Source organism: Cervus canadensis, chromosome 2 (assembly GCF_019320065.1).
Source record: "Cervus canadensis isolate Bull #8, Minnesota chromosome 2, ASM1932006v1, whole genome shotgun sequence".
NCBI lineage: Eukaryota > Metazoa > Chordata > Mammalia > Artiodactyla > Cervidae > Cervus > Cervus canadensis.
In genome coordinates, this window is record NC_057387.1 from 96,090,530 (window position 1) to 96,108,709 (window position 18,180).

The 18,180-nt window shown below is 41.4% G+C and overlaps 1 non-coding gene across 1 annotated transcript; it reads left to right on the forward strand.

Moving 5' to 3' along the window:
- The first annotated feature begins 15,284 nt into the window (after positions 1–15,284).
- Positions 15,285–15,400, forward strand: LOC122437399. The gene has a single exon (XR_006268229.1). It is a non-coding gene; the product is annotated as a U5 spliceosomal RNA (small nuclear RNA).
- The last annotated feature ends 2,780 nt before the right edge of the window (positions 15,401–18,180 follow it).

Below are 18,180 nucleotides of genomic sequence, written 5' to 3' on the forward strand. Positions count from 1 at the left end.
CCTCCCTGTCCATCACCAACTCCTGGAGCTTGCTCAAACTCATGTCCATCGAGTCGGTGATGCCATCCAGCCATCTCATCCTCTATTGTCCCCTTCTCCTCCTGCCTTCAATCTTTACCAGCATCAGGGTCACTTCCAATGAGTCAGTTCTTCACATCAGGTGGCCAAAGTATTGGAGTTTCAGCTTCAGCATCAGTCCTTTCAATGAATATTCAGGGCTGATTTCCTTAGGATTGACTGGTTTGATCTCCTTGCAGTCCAAGGGACTCTCAAGAGTCTTCTCCAACATCACAGTTCAAAAGCATCAATTCTGCGGCACTCAGCTTTATGGTCTAACTCTTACAACCATACATGACTACTGGAAAAAGTATAACTTTGACTAGATGAACCTTTGTTGGCAAAGTAATGTCTCTGCTTTTTAATATGCTGTCTAGGTTGGTTATAGCTTTTCTTTCAAGGAGCAAGTGTCTTTTAATTTCACGGCTGCAGTCACCACCTGTAGTGATTTTGAAGCCCCAAAAAGTGCAGTCTGTCACTGTTTTCATTGTTTCCCCATCTATTTGCCATGAAGTAATAGGACCGGATGCCATGATCTTAGTTTATTGAATGCTGATTTTTAAGCTAGCTTTTTCACTCTCCTCTTTCACCTTCATCAAGAGACTTTTTAGTTCTTTACTTTCTGCCATAAGGGTGGTATAATTTGCATATCGGAGTTATTGATATTTCTCCCTGCAATCTTGATTCCAGCTTGTGCTTCATCCAGTCCCTTGGACTGCAAGGAGATCAAACCAGTCAATCCTAAAGGAAATCAGCCCTGAATATTCATTGGAAGGACTGATGTTGAAGCTGAAACTCCAATACTTTGGCCACCTGATGTGAAGAACTGACTCATTGGAAGTGACCCTGATGCTGGGAAAGATTGAAGGCAGGAGGAGAAGGTGACAATAGAGGATGAGATGGCTGGATGGCATCACCGACTCGATGGACATGAGTTTGAGCAAGCTCCGGGAGCTGGTGATGGACAGGGAAGCCTGGAGTGCTACAGTCCATGAGGTGGCAAAGAGTCAGACATGACTGAACTGAACTGACTGATTGTTAACTTAAGGTAAGAACAAATAAGATGAAGAATCAGTTGGAACTATTGGGAATGAAAAGTTTAATAATTGAAACCCATACATGGATTGAATAGCAGAATAGTTACAGCCAAAACGAAATGATGAGCAATAAGATCAGGGTGAGGATTCATCCAAAAGGCATTAGGAAGGGATAAAGAAAACAAGAAAGATAGAAAACAAATGAGCTCATTGTCTGTGACATACATTGGTGGTGGTAATCCCACAGTCATTCCCAGCCCCCTTCTCCCTTACTCATCTCCACATTGGAGATTGAAAAAGAAGGGATTGCAATGAGGATCCTTTCCTTGTTATATCTCCTCCCCTTTTTAACTTGCCTTGTATGTGGATGTTTGTCTGGAGCTGTGACAGCTTTCTTGTGATCATGATGTAGGTTGCTAGTCATCAGTTCAAAAAAATGCATCATACTCAGGGCAACCAAGTAGGAAGGCAGGAAGAGCCCAAGAAGGTTCTTGGTGGCTGAACAGTTGAACTAATACCAGCAACCACCTACCAATCAGATTCCTTGCTGTGCAAATACAAAACAAAGCGAAAGGAAACTCCGCTTGTTTGTTTATGCCACCATTGTTCGTGTTTTCTTTAATCAGCAACTGAAAACATACCTAACTAAAATATTCCTAACTGATGCCTTGTTCAATAATTTGGAAAAGGATTACGAAGTTGAGATTCAAAGAAATAAGAGCGGGGAAACGTTAGAAATCAGTGAAAAAGAAATTTTAAAAAGTATTTTGAAAAGCTAATTGTGGACTTCCCTGGTGGTCCAGGGGTTAAGAATCCACCTGCCAATGCAGGGGACACAGGTTTGATCCCTGGTCTGGGAAGATTCCACATGCCTCAGGGCAACTAAATCCATGGGTCACACTAGAGAAAATCTGTGCACAGCAACCAAGACCCAGCAAAGCCAAATAAAACAACAGGGTGATACTGGACAGGAAAACTGAACTTCAGGATACTGGTTACTTGTGTAACCAGAGAGGCAGGGGATGGGATTGGAGAGGAGTGGTCAGGGAATAATGCTAATAGAACAAGTCAGGTTCTGTTTCTTGATTTTTGTTGGGGATATTTAGCTTATTATTATTATGCTCCAAGAATACAAGTTTAATATACTCTTATGTATCAAACACCTCATAATTTAAAAATAGAAAAAATAGATTTTAAAAATGGGTGCTTTCTGACTCCAGGAAAATAAAAAGTTATATATGTAAGAAAGGTAATCACAGAAGTCTGCTTGGCTTAGCTCAAACAGTATTGAATATTGAAATATAATCACATGAGGATGATGGGCATGGGGATGAGGGGGTGTGAGGGAGAAAACAACCTCATTTAGCATGATGCTAAATGTCAAAAACAAGACAAAATGCCTAAAATGTAATGGCTTGTGCTAAACCCCAAACCGAGACTTAATTACAGTTTGGGCTGTCCCAGAACTGGAATGTTAAACCAGTCAATCAGGAATTGCCTGATCAGCATTAGTAAGGTCATCTGCCCAATAGACCCCTGCCCTCCCCTAAAGGAAAGAAACCTTACCACAACCAACCCAATTTTTGGCCTAGTACAACTTCCTTGTTCCTGCTCCCTTCTGCCTATAAAAATCTTTCATCTTTTTTTTTTTCATCTTTTTTTTTTTTTAAGTCTTTCATCTTGTACAGCTCCTCCAAACTTATTACTATTAACTACTTTGGACAGTGCTCAATTCATGAATCATTGAACAAAACCAATAAGATCATTAAAATTTACTCAGTTGAATTTTGTTTTTTAATATAAATCAAGAAGTTATGTTTAAAATTAGTGACTTAACCAACAAGGACCTACCGTATGGCACAGGAGACTATGCTCAATATTTTGTAATAACCTATAAGGGAAAATAATCTGAAAAAGAATGTATATTTATAACTGAGGCACTGCTGTACGCCTGAAACTAATACAATGTTGTAAATCAAGTATATGTCAATAAAAATTGTTTTAAATTTTTTAAAAATAAAAAATAAATACAATTAGTGATCTAAGAGGCAATAGTATAGTTGTTATTCTGAAACACAGGCCTATATCCAGCAGAAGAAATAGCTGAGAGTTGACAATAGTTGCTTCTGATAACAGAAATGGGTGTGAGGTGGGATGCAGAGAAAAAGTAACAGGTTTTTTTTTTTTTTTTTTTTTAATGCTATTTAGCACTATCTGCCTTCTGCTTTGAATATTACTTATGGTGGTGGTGAGGAGACACTTACTGCTTCTGGAGATGTTGACAGAGCCTATGAAGGGACAAGTCAAGGTGTTCCAGTTTTGGACTTCTGAGAAGAAATTCAGCTCCCATTCAGCACCGCACCAAGCCTTGTTGGGGCCAGTGTGAGAAAGCGGGAGAGACTCCATCTTGAAGCCTGTCATCCATATTAAAGACAGGATGTGAACTGGGCCTGAACACTGCCCAAGAGTTAGGAAACTGTTGCTAGTGAAAACCAGGTCTCCTGGAGACTTCCCTCCCTGCAGATGAGAACGGAGATTGTAGTTGAGGTCAGGCTGCCCCTGTTAGATTAACCGTGGAGACATCCCTGCTTGATGTATAATCATTGTTCCCACTCTTTAAACCTTAATTGTTTGTTCTCCTAGCACCTACTTGTTGTAAAACTCAATCATATACAACAAAGAGGTTGCTAACATGTAACCACTCATGTAGTAGAGGGTATAAAACTGGGCCTCTCAGAAACATCAGGGTCCTTGTTGGGAACTGATTGCCCTTGGACCCACTGGTGTAATAAACTCTTCTCCACTGTCTTGAGTGTCCTCCGAGGTGTTTTGCGACTCCAGATTCCACAACACACTTACTCCACTCTCTTCCACTGCTTGTATCATGATTACAGCATTTATGTCTTTCTGGGCACACAAATAATTTCCCCTAGACTGTGTGGTCTTTTTTTTCTTTTTAAGTTTTATTGAAGTATAGTTGATTTGCAATGTGTTAATTTCTGCTGTACAGGATAGTGACTTAGGTTTATATGTATATGTATGTATGTACATATCTGTATATGTATGTTCATATTCTTTCTCATTGTGGTTTATCACAGGATATTGAATACAGTTCCCTGGCTATACAGTAGGACCTTGTTGTTTATTGGATTGTGTGCTCTTTGAAGACAACTCAGTTTCAATTGTCAGCCTGCCTCCTTCTTTCACTTTCCATTCTTTCTTATTGCCTGCCACCTCTCTTCCTCTCTTTCTGTCACATTTCATAGCAGTTCTACTTGTCTGTCTGTCTGTCTATCTATCATCTCTGGCCCCCATGAGATGATTATACTCCTGGGTTCATGACATTATCATCAGTGATCTGTAAAAGTTTCTTCTTGCTATTTATTCATTTATCTGTTTATCTTTCATGATTTATTTTATTCTCATATCCCTCTCCCATTTGCTTTCTTCTCCCAGGTAACCATCCCTCTGTGTTTTTATTTTATTTTATTTTTTTTTTATTTTTATTTTTTTTTAGCACTCAGTGTTCGATTTATTTGCAAGATGTCACACAAGTAGCATTCTCCCCTGTTTTTCACTGATTTGATTCAGAACATCAATAGTATCTCTGATCAAGGTTTCAAAGATCCCATCAGCTAGCTGCATCTTCACGCACAACTCATCCTCATCATAGTTCACCCACTGGGCCTCTTCCTCATGAAGCTCCTGCACCAGGATATGATCCACTCGGTCTCTTTTCTTTCTTCCAAATTTCATCATTTTCTGCCAATCTGTTTTGTGGTTTGGCTCCTTTTTAAGACTGAATAGCTTGAGTACTTCGGTTGCTATGAAGTTCTTGATTTCATCAAGGTTATTTGGATTTTTCACTCGTCGGAAATAACTGGAGTTGATTCTACATGGCTTCATCCAGACAGGTTGATTCAAGTTGGGGTCCTCAGCAAATATTTCCTCAAAAATCTCTTTTGTTAAATCAAAAACCGCCTGCTTGTACACCCTTTTACTAGTACTTTCTATATCTAGACCCTTACTGGCACAGCCAAGCAGTTTTGCAGGAATACTGATGCTGTGAAGATCATGACCTAATTCTTCCCATTTCCAAAGTTGTTCTGCTGCATCATGTACAAGAATTTCTACTTCCTCTGCAGTATGTGGGACTGCCAGTAATGTTTCACATGGCTTTTCTGGAGCTCTTTTAGGTTCTGCCATTAAAGGTACAATTGTTTCTTCTGCCTTGTTTTTTTGGATCTTGTGAGAAGAGCTCAAACCAAAGTCTTCATCAAACCAGTCTTGATCATCTCCTAACACGCTCAGGAACTCCCGGCTGATCTCAAGTTCAGCAAGTCTCTTAGCAAGCTCTTCCTGCCCACTGGCACCAAATACTGGACTTTCAGGTCTAGGACACATATCTGGTGAGGAAATCTCTTCTTTTTCATCTTCCAATTCAGACCTTAAGAAGCAACCCGGAACGCTTGGTGACTGTTCCTCAAGATTTTGGGATAGGCCTTGGGGTGGTACTTTCTTTTGATCCTCAACAAGAAGCTCCTGATTGCTAAGCTGGATTTTTTCATTCCTAGCTTTTTTGATTTGTTGTAGTTGATTGACTGTGTCCTTCACAAAGACTTGGAGCAAACTGTCTGTCAGTAAGCTGACTGTTTCTAGCTGTTCCTTTGACTTTTTTTCCTCACTTACAGATGACCTCAGCTGGGCTTCCAATTGGTTTTTCTCTCTTGCTAACAGGTCCAGAAGTGGGGTAGAAAGCTTTTCTGAAACTTCGGGATATAAGTTCTCTTCCTTTTCAGTCAGCTGTGTTTTTATTTTATTTTTAAAATTTTTTTCTGTTTTTTTTAAAATTTATTTATTTTTATATTGAAGGATAATCACTTTATAGAATTTTGTTTTCTGTCAAACCTCAACATGAATCAGCCATAGGTATACATTTATCCCCTCCCTCCTGAACCCTCCTCCCCATCCCACCCTTCCAGGTTGAAACAGAGCCCCTTGTTTGAGTTTCCATAGACGTACAGATGTGAGAGTTGGACCATAAAGAAGGCTGAGTGCTTAAAAATTTGATGCTTTTGAATTGTGGTGCTGGAGAAGACTCTTGAGAGTCTCTTGGCCAATGAGGAGATCAAACCAGTCAATCCTAAAGGAAGTCAACCTTGACTATTCATTGGAAGGATTCTTGCAGAAGCTGAAGCTCCAATACTTTGGCCACCTGATGCGAAGAGCAGACTTATTGGAAAAGACCTTGATGCTGGGAAAGATTGAAGGAAAAAGGTGAAGAGGTGGCAGAGGATACGATGGTTAGATAGCATCACCAACTCAATGGACATGAACCTGAGCAAACTCCAGGAGATAGTGGAGGACAGAGGAGCTGGCATGCTACAGTTCATGGGGTCACAAGGAGTGGAATATGACTTAAGTGACTGAACAACAACAAATTATTTATGTGCATGGATTTTTAAAGTTATATTAATGATATTGTATGGTGCATCTTATTTTTATCACTAAACATTCTTTTTTAAAAAAATTTTGGCCACTCCTTGAGGCATGTGGGATCTTGGTTCCCCAACCAGGGGTGGAACCCGCGCCACCTGCAGTGGAAGCACTGGAAGTGCTGAGTCTTAACCACTGGACAGCCCTGGAAGTCCCTAAGCATTCTGTTTTTTATGCAATATGAACATCTAACACATTATTTCCAACTGTTGTATAATAGTACATTTTTACCTACTAATCTCCTAGTGATGGATATCAAATTGTCTCCAACCCCCTGCACTCACAAGGATGCTGCAGTTAATGCTTCATGAAATAAAATTAGGTCCTTATTTCACATCATGCAGACAAAAGAAAATCTAGGTCATTTGGAATTCAATTGTAAAAACTTTAAAACTTTTAGAAGAAAATATGAATGTATTTCTATAACATGAGGGTAGGGAAAGATTTCTTAAAATATGGAAAACTATAAAGTGAAAATTCATGAATTAAATAAACTTCTGTATGATAATAAACATTAAAAAACTGACAGTCTACAGGAAATAACTTGGAATACATATAAACCGCCAAAGGTTTAGTTTTCTGAATATGATGAGTAAGAAATACCAACTGAGCTATCAGGGAAGCCCTATAAGTCAATAAGCAAAAGATAAAAACAACTTAAAAATGGATAAAAGACCAGAACAGGCAGTTCCTGGGGTGGGAAATGAATTACCAATAAATGAGACGATACTCACATGTATTTCTCTCTATGTATGTTTTAAAAGATTACTTGTAACCTTAAGTCTCTGAGAGTTAACACACATCTTCTGGGTTGAATTATTTATCATCCCAAGTACATGATTGATCGAAACAAGAATTTTCAACCTAAAAAGTAAAAATTTATTGGAAATACATCCCCTAATGAGATGAACAAACTTTTATTTTTCAATTGGCTTACATAGAGTGAGACAGAGTTTGTCACCAGTTCTATTCCTATTTTTGTTTTCACAAGCAAAAGACCTAAGAAACCAGACTTCTCTGGTGGTCCATTGGTTAAGAATCAACCTGCCAATGGAGGGAACACAGGTTCCATCCCTGGTCCAGGAAGATTCTACCTGGCAACTGGCAATTAGAGATAGCCCCACAGCAACAAAAACCCAGTATAACCAAAACTAAATAAATACATAAAAGTTAAAAAAAAAAAATCTAAGAAACCTTAGAATAAATAGATGGGGATTGGAGAGGGGTTTTTGTTGTGGTGGTGGTTGTTTTAATATATATGGTAATGTCAGTATATGTCCCTTTCCCAGGCATTGTGGTATACTTAAACAATGGAATATTGTGCAGAAAATAAAATGGATGAGCTGAAACTAGGTTTACAGATACCAACACAAATAAATCCTAAAAATGTAATGTTGAATAAAAAAAGGAAGTTTCAGGGAATTCCCTGGCTGTCCAGTGGTTGGGACTCCATGCTTTCACTGCAGAGGGACTGGGTTCAATCTCTGGTCTGAGAGCTAGGGTACTGCAAGCCCTGCAGCATAGCACCACCACCACCAACCCCCTACCCGCACTCCCAAAAAAAGCAAGGAAGTTAGAGAAGGATGGGAAGGTATGATATTTATACAAATTTTAAAAACACAAGACTGATATTGTTGGTGGATGGAAGACATACCAAGTTCAGAATAGTAGGTATCAGTGGATAGAAGGGGAGCAAAGGGGACTGAGGGGGGAAATAAATGCAGGCTTCAACTGTATATAGATAAGGTTTTGGTTCTAGTTTCGTTTTTACAAGAGAACATTCACACTTTGATTTATTTTAATAAGTTTAATTTCTTGAGTAGTACAGCATCACACAGATTCTGTGCTCAATGGCCTTAGCTGGAAGGTCGCCTCAGAATTTGGCAGGAACCAAGATTTAGTGGGCACAAACTGCATTTCCTAGATTTCTCTCATTCGTTGGGTTTGCCACCAGGAGTCACTGTGCTGTCTTTGCTTTGTACACACAAGGACTTCTCTTGCTTAGGGAGAATTTGGTTTCATCCTGAGCCTAAACATTTTCAGTTTTCTGAAGAGCTGTGTGCTGTCTTTGATTCGAGACCATGCTTAGAGCCAGCAAAAATGGCTTTGCACAAAGCCTTCTGGACGTATTCATCATTTTAAAGTCTTGTTCCCAGCCTCCACAGCCTCCAAAACAGAGGAGAGGGAGTTATGTAAGGTTTTCTTTACTTTCCAAACATATCTAAAGCACATTTGAAGAAATGTTTATATCTAAAGTCTGAGTATCAGGTATGTTTTTGTCCTCGACACTTTTCTGTGGAGTTAGAAATAGTTTGTGATGAATTTTTAAAATGATAAAGAATGAGGGCTTCTCTGATGGCTCGGGGGTAAAGAATCCACTGCCAATGCAGTGAAGACAGGTTTGATCTCTGATCCCAGAAGATCCCACGTGCCTTGGAGCAGCTAAGCCTGCGCACCGCAAAAGCAGCCTGTTCCCTAGAGCCACAGCTGTGTGCTATGACTCCTGAAGCCCCACAGTCTGTTGTCCACAACAAAAGTCACCAAAATGAGAAGCCAGAGCACAACTAGAGAGTAGCCTCTGCTCAATACAACTAGAGAAAATCCCATGCAGCAGTGTAGAAAATCCAGCACAGCCAAAAATAAGTAAAATAAAATTATAAAAAAGAATTGAGAAGAGAGGAAGCAGAGACAAGGGGAAAAACTAAGAACACTGTTTTAATACAGGAATTATTTCGCCTAAGTGTAACCTGGTGTTTCTGTCATTTGAATCAACTTCAAGGTTTGTGAAGCATTGTTTAGATAATTACAAAAGTCATTAAGACTTTTATTGTGAAAATTAACTAATTGAAAGTGGTACCAGTTGATGTAAACGCATCCACAGTAAAGTGTTACTAAGCTTCTTGAGGGCAAGGCTCAGTGGAAACTAATTGTTTAGAATGAAAGTTCCACTTGTTCTCTTGCGCAGGTAGAAAAGTTTTGGTGTTGTTTTTATATATATATATATATTTCTGCCAGAATTTTTCTCTGAAATAAAAAAATACAAAATTTTTTCTCTGTTGTGGTTGATTGCTACATTCCAAAAGGAGACTGCCGTTGGCGGGTGCTGCAGGTTCATCCTCCCCTCTCCTCCTCCCCACTTCCTGCCCCCACTTTCTTTTTCAGCTTGGAGTTGATGGAGGCTGCTTGGTCTGCAGGGATGAACCGGTGGGGAGGAAACACCTGGTGCTCTGAGGGGGCAGCGCAGCAAGGGGATGGTCTCTGATGGGAGGAGGGCTGAGGAAGGGGCAGATGATGGGCACTGTTAGGTTGAGGGTGGGAAGATATGGCAATGGCTTCTGCTTTCTCAGCAACTTCTGCTGTGAGGTCATCTGCTGAGCACCAGAGCTGGGAAGGAGGTGTGGGATGGTTTCGGTGAGAGAAAGTACACAGAGAGTGGGAAGCAGAGCCAAGTAGAGACGTGTCGAGTAATAGCAGGACCTTCATCAGAGGCCTGGCTCAGTTGTGTGATTTTTCCAGTAGTTCAGCTGTGGCAGGGTAGATACTGAAAAGGCAGGGGAATCTGAGGGTCAGAGTGGTGGGAGGAGGAGGAACTGCTGGTGAGCGATTGGATGGAGGACCCACTCCATAAAGATCTTCATTGTGGTGGAGTTAATACTGCATCCTCTCACTCCCCTGTTCCTGCCACCAGGGAGTCGGGATCCTTCATCTTACCTAACTGGATCTCCATCCTCCTCCCCTCTCACTCCTCAACCCCCTTATCTGTCCTGTAATTCCTCTCTCTGGGATCTTCGCTCTCTCCATCTGTACTGACTCCTTTCCAAGGGGTTTAAGCATGTTGAACACTCTCCTAATATTAACAAAAGGGCTTCCCTGGTGGCTCATGCGTGCATGCTAAGGCACTTCAGTCATGTCCGACTCTTTGTGACCCTATGGACTGTAGCCTGTCAGGCTCCTCTGTCCATGGGATTCTCCAGGCACAGGAGTGGGTCGCCATGCCCTTCTCCAGGGGATCGTCCTGACCCATAGATTGAACCTGGGTCCTCGGCATGGCAGGCAGTTTCTTTACCATATTAGCCACCAGAGAAGCCCAGCAGTAAAGAATCTGCTCGAAATGCAGGAGACGCAGGATACCCTGGTTTGATCCCTGGGTTGAGAAGGATCCCTGGAGGAGGAAATGACAACCCACTCCAGTATTCTTGCCTGGAGAATCCCCATGAACAGAGGAGCCTGGCAGGCTACAGTCCATGGGGATGCAAAGAGTCGGACACAGCTGAGTGACTGAGCCCACACACAATATTAACAAAAGAGGTGGAGGGAGGCTACCTTTAATCCCAAACCCTTTCCAGCTACAGTCTCTATTTGGCTTTTCAGGGCCAATGTCTCGGAAGAGTTGCCTGTTTTCTCTACCTCCATGGCCTTCAACGGCTCTCTATAGTTGGACTTCTGTCAATGCCCCCCTGTTTACACACTCTGTGGTCATCAGCAACTTCCCTGCTGTTGAATCCAATGTGAAACCACTAGGTGGCATTTTGGGGGCTCTGAAGAACTCTGGTCCTTTATGTCTCAGGGCAGAAAAAATTCAGTGAGAGGCAAAATGATAGATAAGAAGTGACTTAATAACAGAATAGGACTCATGTGAAGCTTACAAGTGGGTGGGCGAGAGGCCCTGGGAACTTAGCGGGCTACAGTTTTAAAACCAAAGGAAAAGTGGGGAGGGGGAAAAACACCTTCTTCCTCATTCTTAGTAGGTGTCACACTTCCATCATCAGCTCCTCCTCCAGGATGGGCAAGGGAGTTTTCTTGTCCCTACATGGTCAAGCCAGGACTGTAATGGCAATATGGAAAAATTACTTCAGATCTTAGTTACAGTGAAGGTCTTTACTTTGTTTGTTTGTTTTTTTTTAATTTTTTTTTTCTTTTCTAAAGTGAAGTCGCTCAGTCATGTCCGACTCTTTGCAACCCCATGGCCTGTAGCCTACCAGGCTTCTCCATCCATGGGGTTTTCCAGGCAAGAATACTGGAGTGGGTTACCATTTCCTTCTCCAGAAGGTCTTTACTTTGAAACGTCACCTTTCCATAAGCTATCCCCCCCTCTTTTATTCCCATAAGCTATTGTTTTTCATGTGTGCAGAGAGCATGTCCTAGGGGTCAGTAACTTACTGGGCTCACTGGGCAGAATGTGGGTCTCGGGCCACCATTGTTTTATTGCTTGGGGGCATGGCCCATGCTTCTGTTCCACTGTTTTGTTGCTGAGCAGGCCTGCTTGGTTTCGGTTAAGCAAATCTGCTTTCTTAAGAGATCATTAACTTACTATGGTCTCCCAAAGCCCCCTAAAGTTCCTTCCCCATCTAAAACACCCTAGTGGGATTTCTGAGCTAACTAACCCTATCCCTCCTCAATGAACTTTGCAGTCGCCACCTCACTTGATCACTCATCCGATGGAACTGATGGATCTCTTCTTTTCTGCTGTTGATTTCTATGCTCTCCACACTGCTGCTTTTCCTCTGGCCTTCCTAATTTCACTGCTTCTGCTGCACCCCTCCCTTAGGCCACTGTTCTCTAGAGACTTATTCTAGCCTTGTTTTCTCTCCTTACTTTACACTCTTTCTCCTTGAGCAGTCCTGACCATCCCCTGGTGGAGGCTGCCTTTTATTTCTCTCTGGCTTTACTGCTCAGTCCTAAATTATTTTCCAAACTTCTTGTCCACCATACAATCTCCATACTTTAGCCAGAATAGGTGTCCAGTGATTCTCAACATAGCCTGCATCAGAATCACCTGGAAGACTGTTAAAACTCAGGTACCTGGGTCTTACCTGGAGTTTCTGATTCAGTAGGTCTGAGGTGTAAGCCCAATCATTTGTATTTCTAACAAATACCCAGGTATATTGGGCTTCTCAAGTAGTCCAGTGGTAAAGAATCCGCCTGTGAATGCAGGAGATGCAAGAAACTCGAGTTGGATCCTCCGGTCAGGAAAAACCCCTGGAGGAGAAAATGGCAACTCTCTCCAGTATGCTTGCCTGGAAAATTCCATGGATAGAGGAGCCTGCTTGGCTGCTGTCCATGGGGTCAAAAAGAGTTGGGCACAACTGAGTGACTGAACACACACACCCAGGTATATTAGGTGTTTTTTTTAGGATACCGTAACAAGACACCACAAACTTGGTGGCTTAGAAATTTATTGTCTGACAGCTCTGGAAGCCTCATGTAAGCTAATTACATCTACAATGACTTTATTTCCAAATGAAGTCACATTTGTACTGAGGGTTTGCACTTCAACATATCAATTTAGTGGGGGAGAGGGGACGGGACACAATTCAACTCATAATATTGATAATACCAGATGATGCTGATGCAGCTTCAAAACACTAATTCGATCATATTATTCTCCTTTAATACTTTGGCCACCTGATGTGAAGAACTGACCCACTGGAAAAGACCCTGATGCTGGGAAAGACTGAAGGCAGGAGGCGAAGGGGATGACAGAAGATGAGATAGTTGGATGGTATCACCGACTCAATGGACATGAGTTTGAGCAAGCTTTGGGAGTTAGTGATGGACAGGGAAGCCTGGCGTGCTGCAGTCCATGGGGTCACAAAGAGTTGGACATGACTGAGTGACTGAACTGAATTGATTCTCCTTTGAAGCTTTTCAGAGATTCCTCATTGCTCTCAAGGTAAATCCAAGGTCATGCGTTGGCATTGGACCCGATCTGGTCCCTGTCACTTAGCCACTTGTCCTTTCACCACTCAGGCTCACACTGTTCAAAGTGCCTTTCTGCTGAGAACGCCCTCACCACCCTACTCCTGTGGATCGTTTCTTGCTCGGCCTATGTGTCACTGAAACAGTCATCAGTGCTCATCACACACACTTGTCTCATGGGGCCTAGCACATGGTCTGACACAGTGTTCCATACATTTTTGTTGCATGAATGTATGAAAACAACTATTTTCAGGCATCTAGAAAATTCAGTTTTAATTTTTTATTTCAAGAGCAATTTTATTTGAGTATTAAAATCCAAAAGAGACACAACAAGGATATACTGTATAACAGGGAATTATAGCCATTATCTATAATCTATACTGGAGTATAATTTGGAAAAATACTGAATCAGTATGCTGTACATCTGAAACTAATATTATAAATCAAATATACTTCAATAAACAAACAAACAAAAAAAAACAGGCATTCTGGTGCAGAGTTGAGCGGCGATGTGGTGCAGCTAGCATGTTGGGCGCTCCAATCCCCCCCAAGAAGACCCTCAAGGAGAGGAAGAAATTCTTTTTCAAGAAACCTTTCAAACTGAGTAGCCTGTCTTTCAAGAGAAATTGGAAGGAGGGTGAGGTGATTTGTCTGCCTCCTAACCCACAGAGGAAGAGCAGGAGCAGGCAGAGACCTGGTACTTACAGTGAAGAAGGCACTGCCCAGGAAGGAAGTTTGCTGCTTCCCCTGTGAGCCAGGAGCCCGAGGTCCAAGGGGCAGAGGCTAATGCTGCCTCCAAAGGAGGAGACACAGAAGAGAAGGGCTCCAGGCCGCAGAGCTATCCACTGCCTTGGGGCCCTATACCATGGAGAAAACAGGATAAATAGCTGTTTCATTCTGGGGCACGTGGGTGATCTCCAAGCTGCAAAAGCTGTGGTGTCCTTGTGAGGTCACTGCCTGGACCCCATGCCCTGGCTGCCTTCCTGTGCCCAGAAAGGAAGGAACTGTTGCCCCCTAGCCACATTCCCTCTCCTCCTCTCCCTCCTATGGATTCTCCCATCATCTCTCTGGTCTTCCTCTTAAGGCCAGTTTAAGATGGTTCCTTGCAGTTGCCCAAGTTAGGTTAGTGATGTGAAATGCTCCTAGTCCTAGCCCCACCTCCTTCCCTGTCCCCACCAGGAAGAAGGCAGTTGCTGGTTTTCTTTCCCAATTCTTTCCAAGTAGGTTATGTTTGCTGCTCAAATTCCTGAGCCAGATGTGGGGGTGTGTACACTCCCAAATCCTGAGTATTCTGCCTCCCCTGAGTTTTTAGACTAGTGACACCTGGGCTGAGGAGGACACAGCCCCTGTCTAGGTTTTTGTAAGTGTCTTAACTGAAGTTGAAACCTCCAATAAACCGAGTCTCTTTTTCTACTTAGTAAGCAAGTATTAAGCTTGGGTTAGGGGAAGGTCTGTAACGTGAAACAACGTCCTGTCTTTTTCTTTTCTTTCCTCCCATTGTTGTCAATAACTTTTATTGGCCAAACCCCAGATTTGTACTTTTCTTTTTTCTGACTGCTAAAACCATTTTCCCCCCTCCCTCCTGGTTTTACTGTAACATTTGGGAAAAGAATAGATGTCATCCCTTAAAAAAAGATAAAATCGAATTTTCTCGTTGGACCCTGCATCTATACTCTTGCCGATCTGGCTTCTGCTCCGCCCCCTAGTGGTGGCTCTAGTGGTGCCTTAAATTTTAAGGCATTTCCTGAAATGCGACGTTGGAGAGTCAACTTCATTTACATACCCACAATGCATTGCATTCAGGAGCGTGCCTACTTTAAAGACTAGATCCTTTTTTTCCTTTTTATTTCTCTCCTACTTCTGAAAAATTAAGATATTTTCATAGAATTATCTGAGATAAGGGCAGAACTTACTCGCTTTTGGGCGGGTATATAGTTACCATTGCTGTCTTAGGACTTACGGTTAACCGAGGACTGTGTGCCGGAACTATGCCGCATACTCTGGTTTCTCTTCAGATCGTATAAATCTTTCGCCTTTTACTAAAGATTTCCGTGGAGAGGAACAATTCTGAGTCTTAAACCAATTTTTTGAGGCCTTGCTTTTGCAAGGCTTATAACCTTGTTTAAAAATAGACGTTAAGTTTAAATGTAGTTCAGTATGTTTTTGAGTATCTACGTGTTTGTATTGTTTGCATAAGTCTTGTTTATCATTTACTGCTTGCTGCTGTTGACTTTGCTGGGTGTTTGAGATTTTCTTACTCAAGTTTTATTTTTCTTGTTGTGGGGTTTGGTTTAAGATTGGTTGCAGGTAGTTTTAAGAGGTTGTGTTGTGTCTGGAAACAGGCAATGCTAAAACATTCTTTGACACAGAAAGGGTCCGAGTGATAAATCGGCCGCTGAAGAGCTGCTAGCATTTGTCTTTCTCCCAGGGACCGCGCAGTCATGAACGATGAAAGTACAGTATCACAGAAGTGGAAGCTACGTTTTGTTATGAGGGCTTAGAATTTGTTCTGCGAAGGCCACCAAACATAAACTTGGATGGTCTTCTGTGTCTGTCACGGGGCTTGGCATAGAAGAGTCAGTTGTTCAATAGATGTTTGCTACTTGTGAAAAATCCGGTTAACCCGGTTTTGTTTAGGCCTTGCGTTAAAATTCAGGCTTGGGCATATCTATTCACAATTTTCACGAGGGGGATACCTGAGCATGGCAGGCAGGCAGGCAAGAACCCCACCCACTCTGGGGCTGTGGTTTCTAATTAGTGCACTTGGTGTATGCTTTAGAATTGGAAATCCTGGAAATTCCTTGATGGTCCAATGGTTAGGGTTTTATGCTTCCTCTGTAGGATGTACAGGTTTGATCCGTGGTTGTGGAGCTAAGGTCTTGAAAGCTGTGTGGCACAACCGGAAAAAAAAAATAAGTCCTCAAGATTATCTGTAATTTTCAGTTTTTATGCGAATCAAGACAGCAAGTTAAAAAAAAAAAAAAGACAGTAATTGCTATAAATTTGAACTTTAAAAATAAGATTATACTACATGACAGCTGGGCTTCCCCCATAGCTCAGTTGGTAAAGAATGTGCCTGAAATGCAGGTGACCAGGTTCGATTCCCGGGTCAGGAAGATCCCTTAAAGAAGGAAATGGCAATCCACTCTAGTATTCTTGCTTGGAGAATCCCATGGACAGAGGAGCCTGGCAGGCTACAGTCCATGGAGGTCGCAAGAGTTGGACACTACTAAGCCACTATCACCAACCACCACATGACAATCAAGTGCAATATATTAATACAAACCTTAACTGGATACTGAACGAAAAACAAATACTTCTGGAGGTCAGAGATCTAGAATTAAGGTGTTGACAGGGGTGCATTCTTTCTAGAAACTTGGGAAGTCGGGGGAAGAATCTACGTCTTTGCCTTTAGAAAGCCGCCTTCATTCCTTGGCCTGTGCAACCTTCCGTGCATTACTCTAAACCTTTTGCTTCTGTTATGTCATCTCCTAACTAACTATGGATTGTCCTGCCCTATAAAGACCTTTGTACTTACCTGGAACCCACCTAGATAATCCAGGAGAATCTTCCCATTTCAAGATCCTTAATCACACCTGCAAAATTCCTTTTACCACATGAAGTAACACATTTTACAGGTTCTTGGGAATAGGATGTAGATGCATTTGGAAGCCATTACTTAGACTACCACAATAATGATACAGTAATTATGCAGGAGGATGTCCTTATTCTTAGTAGAAACATAATGTGAAGTTTTTAGTAGTCAACTTTTTAGTTGTCAAATGTCATATCTGAAACTTAAAAAGAGCCCAGTAAATAGAAAATGTGTCAAAGGGTCTAAGTATTCACTGTATTATTCTTTCAACTTTTTTGGTAATTTTGAACTTTTGAAAGTTAAAATTTGGGGTGGGGGAAAAAAATAAAAAAAAAATAATAAAAAGTTGGGGTGGGGGATAAATGTATATTAATAAATTTCATGTAACGTATATTTGTTTTAGATATTTGTAGTATACTTAAGATTTCATTTTAAAACATTCCATTGTTATTAAACTATTATACCAGAGTTTTGGATTTTTTCCTGTATTTTTTTGATTTTCTAATTATTAAAATTTCCAAAATTTTCTGGGGTACTGTTTTTAAAATAATTCTATAAAAAGAAAGGCTATTTCAAGACTAAAACAGTAAGAATGACTGGACACCAAAGGACAGGACATATCTTTAAAATAGGAAATTCATTTAGCTTTAAGGAAAACATGCTGGGTATTTTGTTAACTTTTCTTTCCTCCCTCTGCCCAAATAGAGGAAAGTGGAGGCTCAAAATCCCAGTTAGGGGTGAGGCTAGGCAGTCTTTGACGACAACATCCGGGCCACTGCTGCCCTCTTGTGGCATCCTAGAGAATTACTGCCATCTGATTTCATTTCCTCTGACCTTGAGGGACAATTCCCTCACAATAACTCAGTAATTCATTCATGTGTGCCAGGCACTATTCTCAACATTTGGGAAATATCAGTAATGAAAACAAATATTCCTGCCCTACTGGAGCTTACATTCAGGTAGGGAGACAGATAATTAAAAAAATACATAAATAAGTGATATGGAATAAACAGGTGAGTAGCAGGGGTTAGGGATTAGAATACAGGGACTGGTAGTGTGGGATGCAACTAAAAAAAAAGAGTAACCCTCATTGAAAAGCTGACTTTTGTGTAAAGAATTGAAAGAAGGTGAAGAAATCAGCCATGCAGATACCTGGGGTGAGAGTTCTAGGAATAGAACCTCTTTCAAGTGTTCAACAGAAAAGCCTGCACAAAAGTCCTAAATCATGAGCTTCTTTGTCAGTTTCAAGAACCACACACTGCCAATGCAGGAGACACAGATTCAATCCCTGGTTCA